The following is a 21,720-nucleotide window of genomic DNA, read 5'->3' on the forward strand; positions in this document are numbered from 1 at the left end:
CCTTAACTTGGTTTCTGTTACCTGCCTTGGCTGAATAAGAGTGAATTTCCTTAATTGCAAGAACATTATGTCTGCAAGGCGTTGGGCTGGATAGCCTGGCTCTTATTTCTGTCCTTTATTTGTATGCCCCGGGATGTTGGCGAGACAAAATATTGCATAAATGCATGGGTAAAAAATGGGAGATGCGTGTGGAGATATGCTAATTGTTGATGGATAAAGTCCCAATAGATGGCACTTATTTCTCCTAGACCAGATCAAGCTTCCTTCCATGCATTGCAAGCAGCTTTTTGCATGTATCCCTTTACAAGCAGCACTTAACAATAAACACACTATCTGCTTTTCCTACAGCTCTGTTGCTAAAAAGAACGTGTATTATGGTTTTAAAGTCACTTTTTTTTTTTTTGACATCTTACCTTTTTCATATCAGTGTAACATGAAAGCTGAATTAAAAACGAAGTAATCCTGATATTGCTGCAACATACCTAACTCATCCAAACTGGCATTCAGAATGTTATCACAAGGGAAAAATAAGCACATCAGGACATGGAAAGCCCTTTAGGGAAGAAAAAAATGGGATGTCAACTACAGTGCTATTATTCTGAAAATGCCATTTTAATCTAGTTACACAACTAGAACTCACTAACTGAAGTCACCACAAAGCTTTCTCCAGCTCTGCACTGAATTTATTATTCCCATTTCAAAACATAATTGCTTAAGGTAAAGTAACCACACTATTATTGTCACAGCTTTGTGCCTCTGCAGCTAGATAGGATACCTTTAGTCTTTCTCGAGCAATATAGCTGAAGGCAGACTCTTGCAGAAGAGGAACTTCAGTGCCACAATTACATGACAACCTTTGGGACTGAGAATTGCCTCGGGTTTGGGAAATTTCATATAAATAGGTGGTCTTTCATGAAAAACAAGGTTAATTTCATCAGTACTTTAAGCCCATTGGCTGCAGGCATTATTCCTTCAAACCCCATTTTCCATTCTAAGGTTTCTTCTTATCTTTTTATCATCTCTTTTTGTTCAAAGGTTGTGTAACAGTTAGGAGCAGGTTCCCTGCAGAATACTTGGCCTATCCTAGAGGCATCCTGTAATGAGTCTCATCTTGGGCCTGAGAAGAGAAGGGCCTGGCCCAACTGACAAACTGGGTTTTCCAGGGAACCTCGTGAAGTTTTAGCATCTAGCATATCCCGTAGCAAGGAACCCCACAGCTTAATTACCCATTGTGTGAAGAATCCCCTCCTCCTTGTTCATTTTCTGTGTAACTTCTGCTAATTTTGCACCTACTAAACACCATCCAATCTTTGCTTGCCTATTACAGAATCACAGAATCACAGAATCTTCTAGGTTAGAAGGGACCTTAAAGATCATCTTGTCCAACCATCAACCTGACTGACAAAAATAGACACCCACACAACAAACAAGGAGCATCATCACTAAACCAGACCTCCCAGCACTACATCAACCTGTCTTTTGAACACCTCCAGGGATGGTGCCTCAACCACCTCCCTGGGAGGTGTCAAGTTAATGCTGAAATAAAACATACTATCACATCTACTGTCATTTTCATAGTAGCTAAACAAGTCACACATAAATGAATGTAGCATAGCAATATTCCTGATACAGCAGGAGTGAAAGGATTATCTGCGTTTCAGTTTGCACCTTAGTGCACTTCTGAAGGTGATCTCCTGGTGGTACCCCACCTTCTGTACTTTGGTTTATACTGCGGAGAGGTCAGAGAGCAACAGCTGGATTCACACTGGATGAAATGAATTCAAGATGCACATCAAGAGGGCTCCTAGTGTGCTCCAGCCTTAGGGATATTCAGTACTAAGGATCAGACTAGACATTTTTTTGGAAAAAAACAACTTTGTAGGGTTTGTGTGTGTGTGTGTGGTGAGCATCAGCTCCTGACCTTCAACCATTTCAGTGTCCAGATCTGATCCTTTTCTGCTTCACTGCTTGCTAGTGTAGACAAAGCCTATTTGCTCAAGGCCATAGAGAACATCAAGGGCAGAAAAGATAAAGCTCAGCTGTCCCGAGCTGCTTCTGACCTCTTCAAGATAGTTAACACAATTAAGTGTGCAGTTATTAATTGCCGCTTCTAAACATCTCAGGCCTGTATATACTATATACTTATAGCCTCGTATCAGGGTGCACATCTGATCTGTCACCAGCTGCAGTCAGACAAGATGTGCCCCCATCACATGGGCCTGTCCCTCTCTGCTCGCTTTCTTTCCCACTGAAAAGTGCTTTTATTTCCATCAGTGAGCTCCACAGTGACCTGGGACAATTCCACCCACCGCCTTCTGACAAACCAGCTCAAGTCACGGATGATGATATAACTTGACTAATAACAGGTCAGCAGTGCAAATACCACGAGGCCAGAAATAATATAGCGTGGCGATGACAGTCTGTTGGTGCTGAAAGGATAAGTGGGCAGTATTACTTTTCAAATGAGATTTATTGACCGTGAGCTGAAGGTGAAGAGACTGCAAACCATTGCATCAGTAGACTTTCTTCCACTGCTTAACAAGTGATCGTATGCTCTGCTGTGTAGGTGGCTTACAGTTAGTGGTATCTTACAGAGTATCAGCAATGCTATTCCTCAGTCCCAGTTGAAGAGCCAACATCATTGTCAATTTGCTTCAAGTTTCACATACATAATCTCTAGTTTAAATTTAAGGGTGGGCAGCAGGAAAGTGCCACTTGACTTTCTAGCAAGTCCAATATATTCATTCCACGTTATTCATGTTCTAGTCAGGAAAGAATGGTATTTTTAAAAAAAATGCCTTAGCACATACTTTCTTATTTGTTTTACAGCCAAATATTGAGAAGATTAAGGATTAAAATTAAAGATTAAAAAAAGCATTGACATACCTAAATATCACATACAGTTAATCTGTCTTGACTCTTATGACAATCTCACTAGGCATCTGGAGATCTTCAGAAATCTGGCCATGTGGAAAATGGTTTTGGATCCACAAAGCCTATAAAATATTTGTTGGGGCTTTCCCCCCCCCTACCAAGAGTTTCCATTTTGGTAAATAAAAAACGGGATTGATGTGTTATAGAGGGTCTAATGCATTTAGGTAGAAGAGTCGAACAAAAAGAAAACAGAGGTTGGGGAGAGAGAGATAGAGAAAGAGGTCCAGTCATTAATGAAATTCTCTAGTCAAAACTAATGGCAATTGACTTTCAGAAAGCAAATTCAGGCCATGAACTGCAATTGGAAGAAGAGAATAAAAACATATTGTTGGAACAACACATATGTGTAGTATAAATTCAGAGATGGATGCTACTCAGTTATTTTAGCATGTGGCATTTATGAGCCAAACCCAGGGCTGCAATTACCTGAGTGCTCCTTATTTGACTGAGAATTAAGTTTTATATAGCTTTTACTAGCTGCAGAACAGAGTGGTGCTTGTTTACATCAACGCTGTAAGTTTAGACAATATTCCAAAGAAATACCAAAGAGCGTGGCAGCTACTAAAGAGCTGGGGAGGGCAAGGAGGAAGAAGACTTGTGTATGCATTTAGAATTGCAGAGGAAATTAAATAGGCAGAACATAATTGCCAGGTTGGTATTTAGCCTGTAAACAGGCTATAATACACAAACTCCTCCGTCAAAAAAATATGATGTAAACTCGTTAAGGTACAGCAAATAATTGCATTCTTGGATTTCCTTTAGTCTCACATGTGTGGGACTTAAAACTTTGAGTGAGGCATCTGTGGTTTGAAGCTGATTTGTTGAACTTACCTGGATCTGATAGTTGCCGACACAGCACTGTAAATTAGTCACGACTAATTTGATTATAGCTATGTTTTATCTCTTCTTTTTTCATTATGACATCCTGTGTCTCAGAATGAGCACTATCCTCATTGCATTTACCCCATCTTTGTTTACTTTTCTAGGTGTTTGTGACCTAGAGCAGAAGTGAACCCTGTTCCCTTCATCTGAGCTGTGAGCACAGAGAACATTCAGACTTCCAGCCATTTCACAACCACTGTTAATAAAGATAGGAAAAGAAGTATTTTTAAATGTCCCCCCCACTCTCTGGCCCCATCAGCCTCTCTCCCAGTCTGGGGATCTGTCAATAGAATAACATTTTTTCAGACTCCTCTTTTTGACTGAAGTCCTCAAATTCCAGTCAAATGGAGCAGAATAGGACAATTTAGAGTTTTGCATTTAAAGCTCAGACCAGTTTCTGTAAAGCGACCTTGATACTGAAGTGAATCCAGTTCAATAGCCTTTTTTGAGAGGATTCAGTTACAGACCCTTGCTGGCACTCTGGTAAGGTGCACTGGACAGCAGAGATTAGAGATAGAATTGAGTTTCTTCAAAGACAGTTTCCTCTGTCAAGATACTGATGGTCTTTATTTACTTACAGCATACAGTTTATGTAGTTTCCTATATTGTTCTATTAATTATATTTTTATTTTTGTAAAATGTGTCTATGCGTATTTTATATGTATATTTTAAAAAATATTATTTTAATTAAAATATGCAAGTTAATTGAGACTAATAGAGAACGACTTAAAAGAAGATGGAGAATTGCTTCACTCCAACTCCATAGGTAAATCATCCTGAACCATAATATCTGTGTGCTTTCTGTGAATGATGGCAGGGGGGGATAAACAGTAATTTAGCTCTGCTTTTTCCTACATAACAGAAGAATAATAGGATTTAAACTTCCTAGTTACTAGTTCCTACTGAGAGTGCCACAAAGATGAATCCCAAGAGACCCTCAGAGGTACTTCACACAAAGGTCTCCCTGGGTGCAGCTTTTCCACAGACTCATTGTTTTTTCCTGCCAAGAATCAGCCAAGTAATAGCACCTCTCATTCATCCATTGGAGTTTGTGGTCTATAAATAACTCATTATCTGATTTACATACAGGTAGCTATCAAATGCTCTTCTCTCTCTGAGCAGTTGCACTGATACTATCTGGCAGCCACTCAACCACCGAGACGTAAATCCACTGGGCTGAAATTAATCAGGTGAAGAAGGGGGAAAGCAAACCCCTGAACTGCCAACTCTACCCCAGCTCCTACTTCAATCTTTCTTTCTGCCTACGCTCTTCTTCCATTTTGGTAGTTCTTAGTCGAACATTTTCCACTTTTTTTTTTTTTTGCCCAGTCAGTTCACAGTCTGCATTTTCCATCTGCCAGCTAAGTAAGATAATACTGAAAAATCTTCCCTTCCAGATTTCCTTCATTGCTTATAGACACCTTCCTCTACTGATAGCATATGCTTTTGCTTATCCTCTCTGACGAGCGTGGTGAGATGACATAAACCAGCTTTTTTTTTGGTCTACATAATTCTGTGTTCTCCTCTTACCTCCCTTACATTAAGCCTCATTTTCCCTTTTAGAGTAGCTTGTAAACAAATGGTTATGGAAGCCCATCAGCGTGAAACTCCGCTGGCTTTTGTTTTGCTGAATTCAGTGGGGAATTTCCTGTTGACACAAACAACTGGATCCAGTCCTTTTCATAGGCCTGCCTTTTAAGCCTGTCCAGGTCCCTCTGGATGTAAACCAGCTTTTTTTTTGGTCTACATAATTCTGTGTTCTCCTCTTACCTCCCTTACATTAAGCCTCAACTAGCTTTTTTTTTTGGTCTACATAATTCTGTATTCTCCTCTTACCTCCCTTACATTAAGCCTCATTTTCCCTTTTGGAGTAGCTTGTAAACAAATGGTTATGGAAGCCCATCAGCGTGAAACTCCGCTGGCTTTTGTTTTGCTGAATTCAGTGGGGAATTTCCTGTTGACACAAACAACTGGATCCAGTCTTGCATAAATAATGCCAGCTCTTGCCTATTGGAGACTGAGAAGAGCACCACCAGTTTAATGATGCCAACCTCGTGCCTCCCCACCAGTGCAGGCCTCAGGAAGGCTCAGTGCTTCAGGGTGCCCTGGACCTGGCACTGGGTAGGGTTCAGATCCTGAAATCCAGGCAGTTAGTGACAGCCTAGATGCCCCCCACTCTCCATCCTCTTCCAGAAGGGTGCAGGTCCCAAGTCACATACGGATGTCTTGGACACTGAGACATTTAAAAATGGAGAGGAGACTGAATCCCACTTGTCAGGTCCGTGCTGATAGGTGTATTTCAGACTGAACATCCACCTTCACACACCTGGAGGGGAGCAGAACAAATTCAAACAAGACTGTTTTGCTTACCAGCCCACCCGGGGTCATCGTGACAGAACTGGGTGGGCTGTTTCCATGAAGTTTCGGGTTATGATTTAAACTATTTCCACAAGCTGTCTTAAGATCTTTTTATATAGCTAAAGCTACATATTAAGATAAACCAATTAACAACAATTTTTGTTCTCCCGTGGAGCCTTGCATTTATTAAAAAGACATCAAAACGTGGATTTTCGAGGTACCCATCTATGTAGTCTTCATAGACAGAAGAAATGGGTAATACATGGCGTAAAGAGGCGAAACATTTGCCCATGGTCTCTTTATAATGTTGGATGCCTGAAAAAGTATGAACTTTTTATTAAATGGAATAGACACCAATTTAGGCTTTTAGTATTATTGCCAGGAGATTAAATAAAAATCAAAGTGTCCTGACCCCAGTGCAGTCATGGAGAGTATTTGGATAATATTGCTCTAAATAGCTTGGGAATCCCTCCGTCAGGCCTCCTTGGCTTGCACTGGAGAAGCCATCCAGACCCATGCCCTAGCAGCCAAACAGATATTAAGCCAAGTCTGGTACCATAAGCACAGTCAGTTGGAAGTGAGCAGAGCCAGCATGGTTACTCTGCATACTTGGTGTTGCATAGAAAGCAAAGACACAATGAGCCCTTCCTCTTATCAAAATCACATCCCTCCCCTCTGGGCTGCAAGCACACATTGCTGGTTCACATTGAGCTTCTCATCAACCAATCCCAAGTCCTTCTCCGCAGGGCTGTTCTCAATCCATTCTCCACCTGAGCTGTATTTGTGCTTGGGATTGCCTGGACCCATGCGCAGGACGTTGCACTTGACCTTTTTGAACCTCATGAGGTTTTCATAGGCCTGCCTTTTAAGCCTGTCCAGGTCCCTCTGGATGGTATCCCTTTCCCTCCAGCATGTCAACCGCACCACACAGCTTGGTGTTGTTGGCAAACTTGCTGAGGGTGCACTCAATCCCACTATCTGTGTCTCCAACAAAGATGTTAAACAGCACTAGTCCTAGTACTGGCCCCTAAGGACCACTCATCACTGCTTGCTACTTAGACATTGAGCCATCGACCAGAACTCTTTGAGTGCAACCATCCAGGCAATTCCATATCCACTGAGTGGTCCATCTGTCAAACCCATGTCTCCAGTTTAGAGACAAGAATGTCATGAGGGAGAGTTTCAAATGCTTTGCGCAAGTCCAGGTAGATGATGTCAGTTGCTCTTCCCTTACGCATCAACACTATAACCCCATCATAGAAAGTCAGATTTTTCAGGCATAATTTGCCCTTAGTGAAACCATGTTGGCTGTCGTCAATCACCTCCTCATTTTCTATGGGCCTCAGCATAGTTTCCAGGAAGATCTGCTCCATGATCTTGCTGTGCACAGAAGTGAGACCGTGGAGCCTTGCATTTATTAAAAAGACATCAAAACGTGGATTTTCGAGGTACCCATCTATGTAGTCTTCATAGACAGAAGAAATGGGTAATACATGGCGTAAAGAGGCGAAACATTTGCCCATGGTCTCTTTATAATGTTGGATGCCTGCAAAAGTATGAACTTTTTATTAATTGGAATAGACACCAATTTAGGCTTTTAGTATTATTGCCAGGAGATTAAATAAAAATCAAAGTGTCCTGACCCCAGTGCAGTCATGGAGAGTATTTGGATAATATTGCTCTAAATAGCTTGGGAATCCCTCCGTCAGGCCTCCTTGGCTTGCACTGGAGAAGCCATCCAGACCCATGCCCTAGCAGCCAAACAGATATTAAGCCAAGTCTGGTACCATAAGCACAGTCAGTTGGAAGTGAGCAGAGCCAGCATGGTTACTCTGCATACTTGGTGTTGCATAGAAAGCAAAGACACAATGAGCCCTTCCTCTTATCAAAATCACATCCCTCCCCTCTGGGCTGCAAGCACACATTGCTGGTTCACATTGAGCTTCTCATCAACCAATCCCAAGTCCTTCTCCGCAGGGCTGTTCTCAATCCATTCTCCACCTGAGCTGTATTTGTGCTTGGGATTGCCTGGACCCATGCGCAGGACGTTGCACTTGACCTTTTTGAACCTCATGAGGTTTTCATAGGCCTGCCTTTTAAGCCTGTCCAGGTCCCTCTGGATGGTATCCCTTTCCCTCCAGCATGTCAACCGCACCACACAGCTTGGTGTTGTTGGCAAACTTGCTGAGGGTGCACTCAATCCCACTATCTGTGTCTCCAACAAAGATGTTAAACAGCACTAGTCCTAGTACTGGCCCCTAAGGACCACTCATCACTGCTTGCTACTTAGACATTGAGCCATCGACCAGAACTCTTTGAGTGCAACCATCCAGGCAATTCCATATCCACTGAGTGGTCCATCTGTCAAACCCATGTCTCCAGTTTAGAGACAAGAATGTCATGAGGGAGAGTTTCAAATGCTTTGCGCAAGTCCAGGTAGATGATGTCAGTTGCTCTTCCCTTACGCATCAACACTATAACCCCATCATAGAAAGTCAGATTTTTCAGGCATAATTTGCCCTTAGTGAAACCATGTTGGCTGTCGTCAATCACCTCCTCATTTTCTATGGGCCTCAGCATAGTTTCCAGGAAGATCTGCTCCATGATCTTGCTGTGCACAGAAGTGAGACTGATCAGCCTGTAGTTCCCCAGGTCTTCCCTTTTCTCCCCTTTTTGAAAATGGGGGTTATGATTCCCCATTTCCAGCCAGTGGGAACTTCACTGTACTGCCACAACTTCTCAAATATGATGGATAGTGTCTTGGCAACTTCATCCGCCAGTTCCCTCAGGATCCATGGATGAATCTCATCAGGTCTCATCTCCTACACCTGGTCATCTCCTACAGTTGTGTTGTTCCTCGTTTTCCCAGTCCCTGCCTTTGTCTTCTGTGACTTGTCCAGGTCCATTCTCCACCTGAGCTGTATTTGTGCTTGGGATTGCCTGGACCCATGCGCAGGACGTTGCACTTGACCTTTTTGAACCTCATGAGGTTTTCATAGGCCTGCCTTTTAAGCCTGTCCAGGTCCCTCTGGATGGTATCCCTTTCCCTCCAGCATGTCAACCGCACCACACAGCTTGGTGTTGTTGGCAAACTTGCTGAGGGTGCACTCAATCCCACTATCTGTGTCTCCAACAAAGATGTTAAACAGCACTAGTCCTAGTACTGGCCCCTAAGGACCACTCATCACTGCTTGCTACTTAGACATTGAGCCATCGACCAGAACTCTTTGAGTGCAACCATCCAGGCAATTCCATATCCACTGAGTGGTCCATCTGTCAAACCCATGTCTCCAGTTTAGAGACAAGAATGTCATGAGGGAGAGTTTCAAATGCTTTGCGCAAGTCCAGGTAGATGATGTCAGTTGCTCTTCCCTTACGCATCAACACTATAACCCCATCATAGAAAGTCAGATTTTTCAGGCATAATTTGCCCTTAGTGAAACCATGTTGGCTGTCGTCAATCACCTCCTCATTTTCTATGGGCCTCAGCATAGTTTCCAGGAAGATCTGCTCCATGATCTTGCTGTGCACAGAAGTGAGACTGATCAGCCTGTAGTTCCCCAGGTCTTCCCTTTTCTCCCCTTTTTGAAAATGGGGGTTATGATTCCCCATTTCCAGCCAGTGGGAACTTCACTGTACTGCCACAACTTCTCAAATATGATGGATAGTGTCTTGGCAACTTCATCCGCCAGTTCCCTCAGGATCCATGGATGAATCTCATCAGGTCTCATCTCCTACACCTGGTCATCTCCTACAGTTGTGTTGTTCCTCGTTTTCCCAGTCCCTGCCTTTGTCTTCTGTGACTTGTCCAGGTCTCCTGTTTCCTTCCAGAGAGAACCCACATTTCCCCTAGTCTTTCTTGTAACACCAACACACCTGCGCAGGACGTTGCACTTGACCTTTTTGAACCTCATGAGGTTTTCATAGGCCTGCCTTTTAAGCCTGTCCAGGTCCCTCTGGATGGTATCCCTTTCCCTCCAGCATGTCAACCGCACCACACAGCTTGGTGTTGTTGGCAAACTTGCTGAGGGTGCACTCAATCCCACTATCTGTGTCTCCAACAAAGATGTTAAACAGCACTAGTCCTAGTACTGGCCCCTAAGGACCACTCATCACTGCTTGCTACTTAGACATTGAGCCATCGACCAGAACTCTTTGAGTGCAACCATCCAGGCAATTCCATATCCACTGAGTGGTCCATCTGTCAAACCCATGTCTCCAGTTTAGAGACAAGAATGTCATGAGGGAGAGTTTCAAATGCTTTGCGCAAGTCCAGGTAGATGATGTCAGTTGCTCTTCCCTTACGCATCAACACTATAACCCCATCATAGAAAGTCAGATTTTTCAGGCATAATTTGCCCTTAGTGAAACCATGTTGGCTGTCGTCAATCACCTCCTCATTTTCTATGGGCCTCAGCATAGTTTCCAGGAAGATCTGCTCCATGATCTTGCTGTGCACAGAAGTGAGACTGATCAGCCTGTAGTTCCCCAGGTCTTCCCTTTTCTCCCCTTTTTGAAAATGGGGGTTATGATTCCCCATTTCCAGCCAGTGGGAACTTCACTGTACTGCCACAACTTCTCAAATATGATGGATAGTGTCTTGGCAACTTCATCCGCCAGTTCCCTCAGGATCCATGGATGAATCTCATCAGGTCTCATCTCCTACACCTGGTCATCTCCTACAGTTGTGTTGTTCCTCGTTTTCCCAGTCCCTGCCTTTGTCTTCTGTGACTTGTCCAGGTCTCCTGTTTCCTTCCAGAGAGAACCCACATTTCCCCTAGTCTTTCTTGTAACACCAACACACCTGTAGAAGCTTTTCTTGTTGCCCTTTTTTCTCCTCCTTGCTTCAGTAGGACCATTTTCTCCATTTCACTAGAACAGAACTGACTACCATGGAAAAGAGGCTGAAGCAGGTGCTTCCCAGTCTGTCTTGCCAACCTGATACCTCCGTGTTTCAGAGGAGACAGGAGGGTGAGTTTTACTGCAGACATATTGGAGAGGACCTGCCCACCAAACTGCTCTTTGAACTGCTCATTCTCCCTCCTGTATCCTTACAGAAGGGCTCCTGCAGAGGCAACCTACTAGACCAAGCATCAAGTACAAAACCACCAATGAAGCACAGATCTCTGGATCCAACATCAGTTGACCCCTTGTGCCTGTTCAGAGTCCTTCTGCTGCTGTCTAGGTAAGCCCACCTCTGGCCTAGATGTGGACCTCTTGTAGCTTCTCTCTAACCCTGTTTCAGTAAACTGTTCATCTGCAAATCTAGGAAGTCTTGTGGGTTTAGAAAAAAAGAAAAAAAAGCTCATTTTGTCAGTGCCCTTCAGTGAGAGCAATCTTTCAGCCACCCACACCTATCAGATGTGTTTGGCCAGACATCAAAAACACAGTCAAGCCTGAAACACCAATGATTTCAGTCTAACTTTCGCCTAGGAGGAGCTCGGGGAAGCCCACATGTTTTCAGACTGCATTAATGCCCACTTCTTGGCTTGCTAAGAGAGATAATTTCCTGGGTCTATCTGTCTGTCTCATCCACATAACATTCTTCATTGGGTCTCTGTCTGAAGAACCTCTACAAAACATACTGGCTTAGGGGGGTGGAACATCTCATTTCAGTTTTACTGACACAGACATTGGCAGCTGAAATACTCTTTCCATGTTTACACCTGTTCCACATCTGAGAAACTTAAGGAGGGGGAGGCGGAATGAGGGGTCAGGTGCAAAGCTTACCCAGGGTAGGGGTAAAAAGGAATTATAGTCATGAACATTTATAAAGAGATCAGCAGCCAAAAGGACACGAGTTGGAAAGAGCAGAGTTGTCTGCATGAGTTGAAGAGACATCACTGAAATAACGTGTGTACTCACAAGGATAATTCAAGACAAAATGAAACTCACTATTAAAGAAATCCCAGTTTACAATGACCTGTGACCTGATGGAGTCTGATAAAAAAAAAGTATGAAATTTAGTAGCTGCAAATGAGGTCTCTATTCCAAAAGAGGTGACGTGCATCCTAAGTTGAGGGCTACAGAGTCCATTTCCCTTATGTTTTGTGCAGTTGTTTTCCAAAGTACTTTTTCATCTGTTGATACCACAGATAACCTGATGCTTCCTGGTAGAGCTGGACAAACGGTCACCAGCTCAATATGCACAAACGTACAGCAATTTTTCCACTTTGGAAGGGAAAAAACATTCTTTTCTAATTTCTAAATACTAGACAGCTGGCCACAGTTAAAGCACCCTCTAGTACTTTCTGGTTAGCCTTACTTAAACACATATTTGTAATTTTCAAAACCTAAACTGTAGTTACGGAGTTATGATGGTATCCATTACACTGGTGCCTTTTTATCATTATTACAACTTCTGCCCAAAATGTTGGCAGTATTAAGACAATTCAGCAGCATGTAATTTAACTTACCTCGCATCCAGAGTTGAGGGTGGTCCCTCTGATCAGGTCCGAGGTCACCGATGGGGCAGGTTCAGAGAAAGTTGCTCCTGCCTTTGCCAGGGTCAGTCTGAGTAGGGGAACCTAAAAGTATTTCTCTTTTATCAGCTCTCTCCCACCACGACTGTGTGACCTGCACCACACCTCACTCATGTGAGGACCATCAGCTAACGGCATAATGAAAGAGCTAATTACCACCTGAGTAATCAACCTGCAAAGGTCATTCTGCGAGAATTGTGGTGCTGGACACAACCGCTTTTCTTTCATTTAATTTTTTTTTATTTTTAGTTTAAATGGGGTGAGGGAATCTATTTCCATCAGAGCAATGCCAACGCTAGCCTTAAGCTTGGTGTTGATCCTAAAATGACAGTGCTTTGCCCTCATGGGGTCTCAGACCCCTTGTGCACTGCTAAATCCTGCATTGCACCTCTGCACCAGGTGAATTGTCACCTACTGGGGGGTGACCTGCTCCTCTCACCACAGAGCGAGCTCCTTCAACCCAGTCACTGCTGATGAAGCAAAGGGGAGCGAGTTGTGACTGCTGTCTACTTGATCCTCGTGGTCGGTGGCTCAGTGAAGTTATGAGGTTACTAGAGGTTACCACTAGCAGATGTGTAAGTGAAGAAATGGAGGGGCTGGATGTGATATACCCAGTTACCAGAATAGCACCGAGTAGCCCAGAACCTTAATCATCACTTTTTATCACTAGCAAACATCATTTCGGCATGAGCTGGGGCATAACTCAATGATATAATCATAACAATTCCAAGTTGTTCATAGTTACCTACGTGACATTTAGTTAACCTAGTTCAGGGATGAAGTGCAGCTCCAGAGAAGAGCTGTTCTTGTGGTTTTGGACCCCAATCCACCCAGAGAGCAACCAGCACTGCTTGCAGGAGAGGAGTTCAAAGTCCCAGGTCTTCTGATGGGACAAGCCAGCTCTGCCAGCTGTCTTTCAACAGAGGCAGACCCAAATTGTTTTCTACGGACCTGATTGTAGCATGAGTTGGTGAAGAAGCCATGCGATTTGGTGGCAAGTGAGAACACGCTCTCAGTAGGACGTGGGAATTAGTGTGGGGAACCTGTGTCTGGAAGTGGTTCAGACCCCATGAGGTGGCTCCTCACACCCCTGACCCACTGCCCCTTGCTGCAATTTGTTAGTCTGGGCCCATGATAAGGGATTACCCCTTTGCTTCAGCGATACTGGCAAAAGTGTCACCTGGGACCAAAGCTTGCAAAGAGCATGGTGGGTCCCCCCAAAGGGCCATGTTTGCAGATGCAGGGAGCTCAGTGACCCCCTGTGTGGCCTCTGTCTTCCTATAGGGAGTGACAAAATACCATCTCAAATGGGAATATCTTATAGAAAAGGGCTTTTGAGTCTTCTCTGTTGCCCCATGCTTCATGTTGCCTCTCGCACCTTGAAGTAATGAGGTAGATGGACTTAATTGTAAAAAAAAAATTTAAAAGCAGGTGGCCATAAACTGTCCCATGCAGGTGTCCACCCTGGCATAATCTGGATGTGACACAGAGTGCCATGGTAAAACATTCAGGGTATGAAAGCATGACGTGCCTCTCTCTGTCTGCAGTGACCCCAGGATAGGTTTTCTTTCTGTAGCTCCTGGAGATCTCTCTTTGGGGTCCGGTGGACATGTTTAACTTCAGTTGCTCAGTTACAAGTAAACACTCAGTGCTGGAAGAAAAAGAAAAAGATGGATGCAGGGAGTGAAAATAAGGAGAGGGAGAAGAGAATCCAATAAAGGGGAATGGAGAGAGGGAAAAAAAAAAAAAAAGATGAAATAGGATAAGGTGAAAGCAAAAAAAAAAAAGGGCTCATTACAGAACAGATAGCGCATTCTTAGCCACAGCAGGAATGAAAAATCTTTCATCAGATCAATGATTTTGGAGACTTGGTGGGTGTACTTTATGTCTCTCTTGTCTCGTAGCAGCAATTTCCACGCAGCCTCACACCTCTTGCGCTCACCACAGGCAGCAGGGAACAAAAGAGGCTCAGAAAGCAGAAGTGCTGTTGGGAAGGGCTCTGGCATTCCTTGCCGTGGCCGAGCCGGGAGGATTGTTCGGCGTCAGACCAGAGGGGTAATTTGAGGGAAGGGCGTCCTCCACAGGCACGCGGGGCCGCCCGGGGAGCCCCAGCCGTGACGATGGGCAGAAGCTGAGGTGGGCAGGGGGCAAGGGAGGGTGCAGGTCTGCCGACGGCCAGGTCTGAAACCTCAGCCAAACTCGGGACCCTGAGATATAAACCAGATTCTGGTCCCTCTCATTCTTTCTCCTTAGGAGAAATGCTATTTCCTAAGTGCACGCTGGCCAAGCAGAAGTGGCTCTGGCAGTTTTAGCAAAACTGCCCTCGCTTTCAGCCAAGAGAGAAGAATCAAGCGCTATTTTTGAGGGTGACTGACTGCATGCCCTTGGAATGAGCATCCTTGGGAGACCTCAGCTGACATCTTTTAAAGAGCTAGCAAAAAAATCCCAACTGAGAGAAGCATTTTATTTTTTTTTTTTTCCTTTCAGATAGAATGGCCTTTTCTACAACTCTAAAGGAGTATGTTTAGTTAGTTCTGACTGGCTGTTAAATGCTAGTCCAATTGCCAAATTTGCAAATTTGCAATTGCCAAAAAGCAAAAGCAAAGTGGTAGCCAGTGGACCCAAACTCGAATCATGCGATGGAAAACAAATACTGTTCAAATGAGAAGATACACTATCAAGACAGTAGGTATGGCCACAGTAGAAAAAAAAATGCAGAATGCTTTTATAAGCAGATTTTCATTTTCTCAAAAAAAAAGAAAGAAAATAATATTAAGGAGCACACTTATTTGTATTAATTCTACTGAATTCCAACAGCTTTGTCTTAATTTCTGCTTGGAACTCCCTCAGATTCATTTTGAATAAAAAAAAAAAAAAGTTGCTCTGCTGACCATCGTTTGCTTATTTTGAGATGTACAAGATCATTATGCACAAAGTAGATAAAAGTGCAGTTTTTCCACAGCTTGAATATTTTTCCTGCTGTTCTTGCAAATAGTATCCTTGCAATTCACTAGCAAAAAAAGTTAAATCAAACAGATTGGAGGAGAGGGGGGGACACACCAAACCATTTTCTACATTAACACTGACTTTTGCACTGATCTAATACAGCACGTGGATCATATACAAAAGACAAGATCATTTTCCAGACACTTTACAATCTAATTTAGACAAAGACAAAATGCAGACAAGGGACACACTTAACTGCAAGCAAACCACCATCCCTCAGCCATTTGGCCATTTCCGTAGAGGAAGAACGAGCAGTGTTTGCATTCACAAAAGCTCTCTGAAATAAGTCACTGTCCTGGGTTGAGAGACACAGGACTAATTTTTTTTCTAATGCTGGGGAAAATTGCACTTCTAGAAGACTCTAGTGTCTGAATTTGTGAAAATATTTACTTCATAGCCAGCCAGGCTCTGCGGGATTCAAGGTTAGTGTTCTTGAGCCTTGCCGGGCACAGGGACGAGGAGGAGAAAGGCCTGGGCATTTGACCCAGGCTGCCAACAGGATTATTTCATACCATGAATGTCACATTCAATATAAATTAGAAAAGTTTGCTGCGTAGCTCTCTCTCCCTTGATGGCGGTGGGTCCAGACAACTCCTTGCCCCGGTGCCGGAGCCCTGAGGCCTTCCCTTCCTCCTGAAGCCATTGCTGGCAGTGTCCGCCATTTGCTGTCCCTGCTGGGAGGGCACGGCTTCTGCTGAGAGAATGGGCTGGGGATAATTCTTGGATATCTTAGATCAGTGTCGGGATTCATACTGGTTCCTTAGTATTATTGTTAATTATTTGTCTTAGTCTATTAAATCTATTTATATTTCAACCCTTGTGTTTCTTTGTGTTCCCCGATTCCCCTTCCCGGGTGGGGAGGGGTCATTGGGTGATAGAATAATTGTCTAAATGACAATAGATTGTTATGAGTTTTCTCAAACCGTAACAGTCACGGAGACATTATGGAAGGGGAATTACTACTTGAGAGCATGTGGAGGAATCTGTGCTCATCTGACATGGATGGCAAGGTCGGACCCTGAGCCCTGGGACAACAGTCTGTTGTGGGCTGTGGGTTGTGAGCCCTGGGACTTCTCATGGAGGCAGTCCTCCCCATGGCCTGGGCTTGGCCTTGGTGCTTCCAGCAACAGCAATATGGGGTTACCCAGGCCAGGATTTGATGTCTTGGATTCAGCTGGCCAGTAAATGCATCAAACTGTCAACTAAGGTTATTGTCGTGTTCAAAAAAGATATAATCTGGCAGTATATTTAATGGGGATGTGTCACGCTTACTTCTGATGAAATAAATTTTTATCTAAGTGCCTCTAAACCTGGAGTGTAACAGGAAAAACTCAGAATGAGCTTCCCCTAGCTCATCTGTTGATAGGAATTACTCCCAACTGGATACAAGCTAGCCTTCGCTAGTTTGGAATATACATGACATTAAAATGGCTCTGTATGTAACATACCTGATTGCAAAGTAAGCTGATGCTTTAACTTCCAGGACTACCTGCCTGGGAAAGGCCATCCCACAGGTAGCATATCTGGGGTGAGTTTCTTGTCCCATGGCACTAGTGATCTCGCTAGTGTCAAGAGTCAAAGTCGAGTCGTCAGGCTCAGATGGGCAATATAAAGCCAATATGGTCATGGCATGAACACCTTCTCCATTCCAGCAGGTGGGAATTGCTCTTCAGGCATCAGCACAATCATTCACAGGACGTTCACAGAGGCTATCATTCACAGAACACATTTCTAAGAACCCATGCTCCTTTTTAATCTGCCACAGCTGGCACTTACTATCTTCTGCATCAGTAACACTTTCACAAACAGGCCAAAAATACAAACACTCATTTAAAAAATGAAGGTAGCAAGATCGCAATCATTCACAGAACGTTCACAGAGGCTATCATTCACAGAAAACATTTCTAAGAACCCATGCTCCTTTTTATCTGCCACAGCTGGCACTTACTATCTCCTGCATCAGTAACATTTTCACAAACAGGCCAAAAATACAAACACTCATTTAAAAAATGAAGGTAGGAAGATCACATCACTGATGAGCAGAGCGTGTCCTCTGTGTTCAGTGAAATGAGCAGTGTATTTAATCATCTCCTTACACTCGCTCCTGGAAGGAGTTGTCTTCACAGTGGTACCTACGTACTACCTGATACAAGGCAACTGATGTTGCATTGGTGTCTTTGTGCCACTCTTCAGAATTAGCTATTAAATAACAATTGCATCCACTTCAGTTACCAGTATGCATGTGTTTAACTGGCTCGAAATACGGGCTGTCATCCCCATCCACTTGCTAATTCAACCACAGATCATTACAAAGCGTTACTGTATTTAATCTGGAAACTGTCTCTGTTTTAATTCCCTTATACCAGCACGGATGTAAGAACGTGCAACTGCCTCAAACCTGCTTCCGTAAAAAGTGCAGTCTGTCACGTGTCGTTACCCTGGTGTAACTCTGTAACAGTCACGGAGACATTATGGAAGGGGAATTACTACTTGTCATGGAGACATTATGGAAGGGGAATTACTACTTCAGAGCATGTGGAGGAATCTGTGCTCATCTGACATGGATGGCAAGGTCGGACCCTGAGCCCTGGGACGACAGTCTGTTGTGGGCTGTGGGTTGTGAGCCCTGGGACTTCTCATGGAGGCAGTCCTCCCCATGGCCTGGGCTTGGCCTTGGTGCTTCCAGCAACAGCAATATGGGGTTACCCAGGCCAGGATTTGATGTCTTGGATTCAGCTGGCCAGTAAATGCATCAAACTGTCAACTAAGGTTATTGTTGTATTCAAAAAAGATATAATCTGGCAGTATATTTAATGGGGATGTGTCACGCTTACTTCTGATGAAATAAATTTTTATCTAAGTGCCTCTAAACCTGGAGTGTAACAGGAAAAACTCAGAATGAGCTTCCCCTAGCTCATCTGTTGATAGGAATTACTCCCAACTGGATACAAGCTAGCCTTCGCTAGTTTGGAATATACATGACATTAAAATGGCTCTGTATGTAACATACCTGATTGCAAAGTAAGCTGATGCTTTAACTTCCAGGACTACCTGCCTGGGAAAGGCCATCCCACAGGTAGCATATCTGGGGTGAGTTTCTTGTCCCATGGCACTAGTGATCTCGCTAGTGTCAAGAGTCAAAGTCGAGTCGTCAGGCTCAGATGGGCAATATAAAGCCAATATGGTCATGGCATGAACACCTTCTCCATTCCAGCAGGTGGGAATTGCTCTTCAGGCATCAGGATTCCTTGTTCTAAAGAGCCTACCTAGCAAGCTACACCTAATGCATACATATACACACAATTTTCTTATGCAATATGGATTAACACCACCAGAAAATACAGAAAAGTCTTGTGTCAGCATCCCTGCAAAAGCCTTTTATGGAATACTAAATCCAAGCTGCTGAAACATTGCAAGAGGCAATCATTCACAGAACGTTCACAGAGGCTATCATTCACAGAAAACATTTCTAAGAACCCATGCTCCTTTTTATCTGCCACAGCTGGCACTTACTATCTCCTGCATCAGTAACATTTTCACAAACAGGCCAAAAATACAAACACTCATTTAAAAAATGAAGGTAGGAAGATCACATCACTGATGAGCAGAGCGTGTCCTCTGTGTTCAGTGAAATGAGCAGTGTATTTAATCATCTCCTTACACTCGCTCCTGGAAGGAGTTGTCTTCACAGTGGTACCTACGTACTACCTGATACAAGGCAACTGATGTTGCATTGGTGTCTTTGTGCCACTCTTCAGAATTAGCTATTAAATAACAATTGCATCCACTTCAGTTACCAGTATGCATGTGTTTAACTGGCTCGAAATACGGGCTGTCATCCCCATCCACTTGCTAATTCAACCACAGATCATTACAAAGCGTTACTGTATTTAATCTGGAAACTGTCTCTGTTTTAATTCCCTTATACCAGCACGGATGTAAGAACGTGCAACTGCCTCAAACCTGCTTCCGTAAAAAGTGCAGTCTGTCACCTGTCGTTACCCTGGTGTAACTCTTTCTGCTCCAAAAGTCAGCTGGTGCCACGCTTTTCATGCCGTCCCGCATCGCACGAGGCAGGGGATTTCAACAGGGCTGTCTTCCAACAATGTGCCCTTGGGGCCAAGGAGGCCAATGGCATCCTGGGGTGCATCAAGAAGAGTGGGACCAGCAGGTCAAGAGAGGTCATCCTGCCCCTCTGCTCTGCCCTGGGGAGGCCCCATCTGGAGTACTGGGTCCAGTTCTGGGCTCCCCAGTTCCAGAAGGACAGGGAACTGCTGGAGAGGGTACAGCAGAGGCTACAAAGGTGATGAGGGGCCTGGAGCATCTCCCTTATGAGGAGAGGCTGAGGGACTTGGGTCTTTTTAGTCTGGAGAAGAGAAGGTTGAGGGGGGATCTGATCAATGCTTACAAATACTTAAAGGGTGGGTGTCAAGAAGATGGCACCAGTCTTTTTTCAGTGGCGCCCAGGGACAGGACAAGAGGAAATGGGCACAAACTTGAATCTAAGAGGTTCCACCTCAACATGAAGAGGAACTTCTTTCCTGTGAGGGTGGCAGAGCCCTGGAAGAGGCTGCCCAGGGAGGTGGTGGAGTCTCCTTCTCTGGAGATATTCAAATCCTGCCTGGGCAAGCTCCTGTGCAACCTGCTCTGGGTGGACCTGCTTTGGCAGGGGGTTGAACTGGATGATCTCCAGAGGTCCCTTCCAACCCCATGTGATTCTGTGTTTGCAGCACTGAGTGACTGCATACCTCGCAATCACTGAAGCAGTCACGAACTGTATGGGTTTTGCAGCACTGAGTGACTGCATACCTCACAATCACTGAAGCAGTCACGAACTGTATGGGCGAAGTGGAGACTATAATATGTTTCGTGGGCCCATCTCAAGTGTAGTGTGATTTTTGTGGTTGAGACAGGAACACATTAATGCTGCACGAGCTCCAAAGAATGGACGTATTGACAGCGCTGGCAAGCAATTTGCCATGTTGGAGCATTACAGTCAGTCACAGCTGATTCCAAGGGTTACCATATGCTGTAGTTAGGACAGCTACCCTGGAAAGGCACACAGTATTTCTCTCCAAATCACAAAATAACTTTTGCCATCACAGCACAAGCTTATCCAGCTATTGTATGTGGAAGGTACTGATCAGAACACCCTTAGGCAACTTGCTTGTTCTTCATTGCTATTGTCCTTAGCTGTCGTGCCCTTCTTCTGTAGAAGGAGTAACTATGCAAACACTATGCTATTTTGCCTTCTCTATCTGCTGATAAATTACAGATCCATCAGGAATTGATATTTAAACTGAAGAAGTAGGAAGTAGATCAGTATATCAGCAAATTCATCTGAAATAGTCCTGGTTTGTTATTATTTTATTTGACTAAGGCAACGGCCCCAATTAGTCAGAACTGTCTTAAGTACACTGGATGCTTACTCAGGCGAACTGTCCTAATCCCACTAGAAATAACTCTGAGGCAGTTTTTCCTGCCATAAGACATGTCCAAGAAGCAGTCCCTGTAGCACACAAGAAGTCTTCTCATCTATGCAGGATACCTGACTTGGCCGAACAACCTGAGACCTGATGCTGCTCCCGTTGGGAATCTGAGTAGCACCTGTGAGCCTTCGCTCATTCGAGTGATTTTTGTCTCTCCATACTCATCTAGTGTCAAATTAGACAGTTTATCAGGTAATTTGATCCTATGTCGTATCTGTAATTGCTTGTTATTATTACTCATTCTTTTAATGGTGTGTGATTGTTTTTCCAAGGCGCATGATATCCTTCTGTGCAAATAACTCTTAAAAAAAGAGCAAACTAATGAACACTCAGCAGTCTGTACTTGTTCTCATTGTTTTCTTCTAAATACTCATTTACTTGTGGTTCTGTTTCCCCACAATTAAAATGATTTGAACTTAGATCTAATCAATCCAAAGAAAGCACAGTATAAGAAAAGCCCTCAAAGTGAGTGGATCTCGGTGACAATTTCATAAGCGCATTCTCCCACTTGAACAGCTTTAATGCTTTGCCAATGAAAACTCCAAATAGTTTTACTTTGTCCCATTTGC

This window comes from Calidris pugnax, unplaced genomic scaffold (assembly GCF_001431845.1).
Source record: "Calidris pugnax isolate Ruff unplaced genomic scaffold, ASM143184v1 scaffold47, whole genome shotgun sequence".
Lineage (NCBI taxonomy): Eukaryota > Metazoa > Chordata > Aves > Charadriiformes > Scolopacidae > Calidris > Calidris pugnax.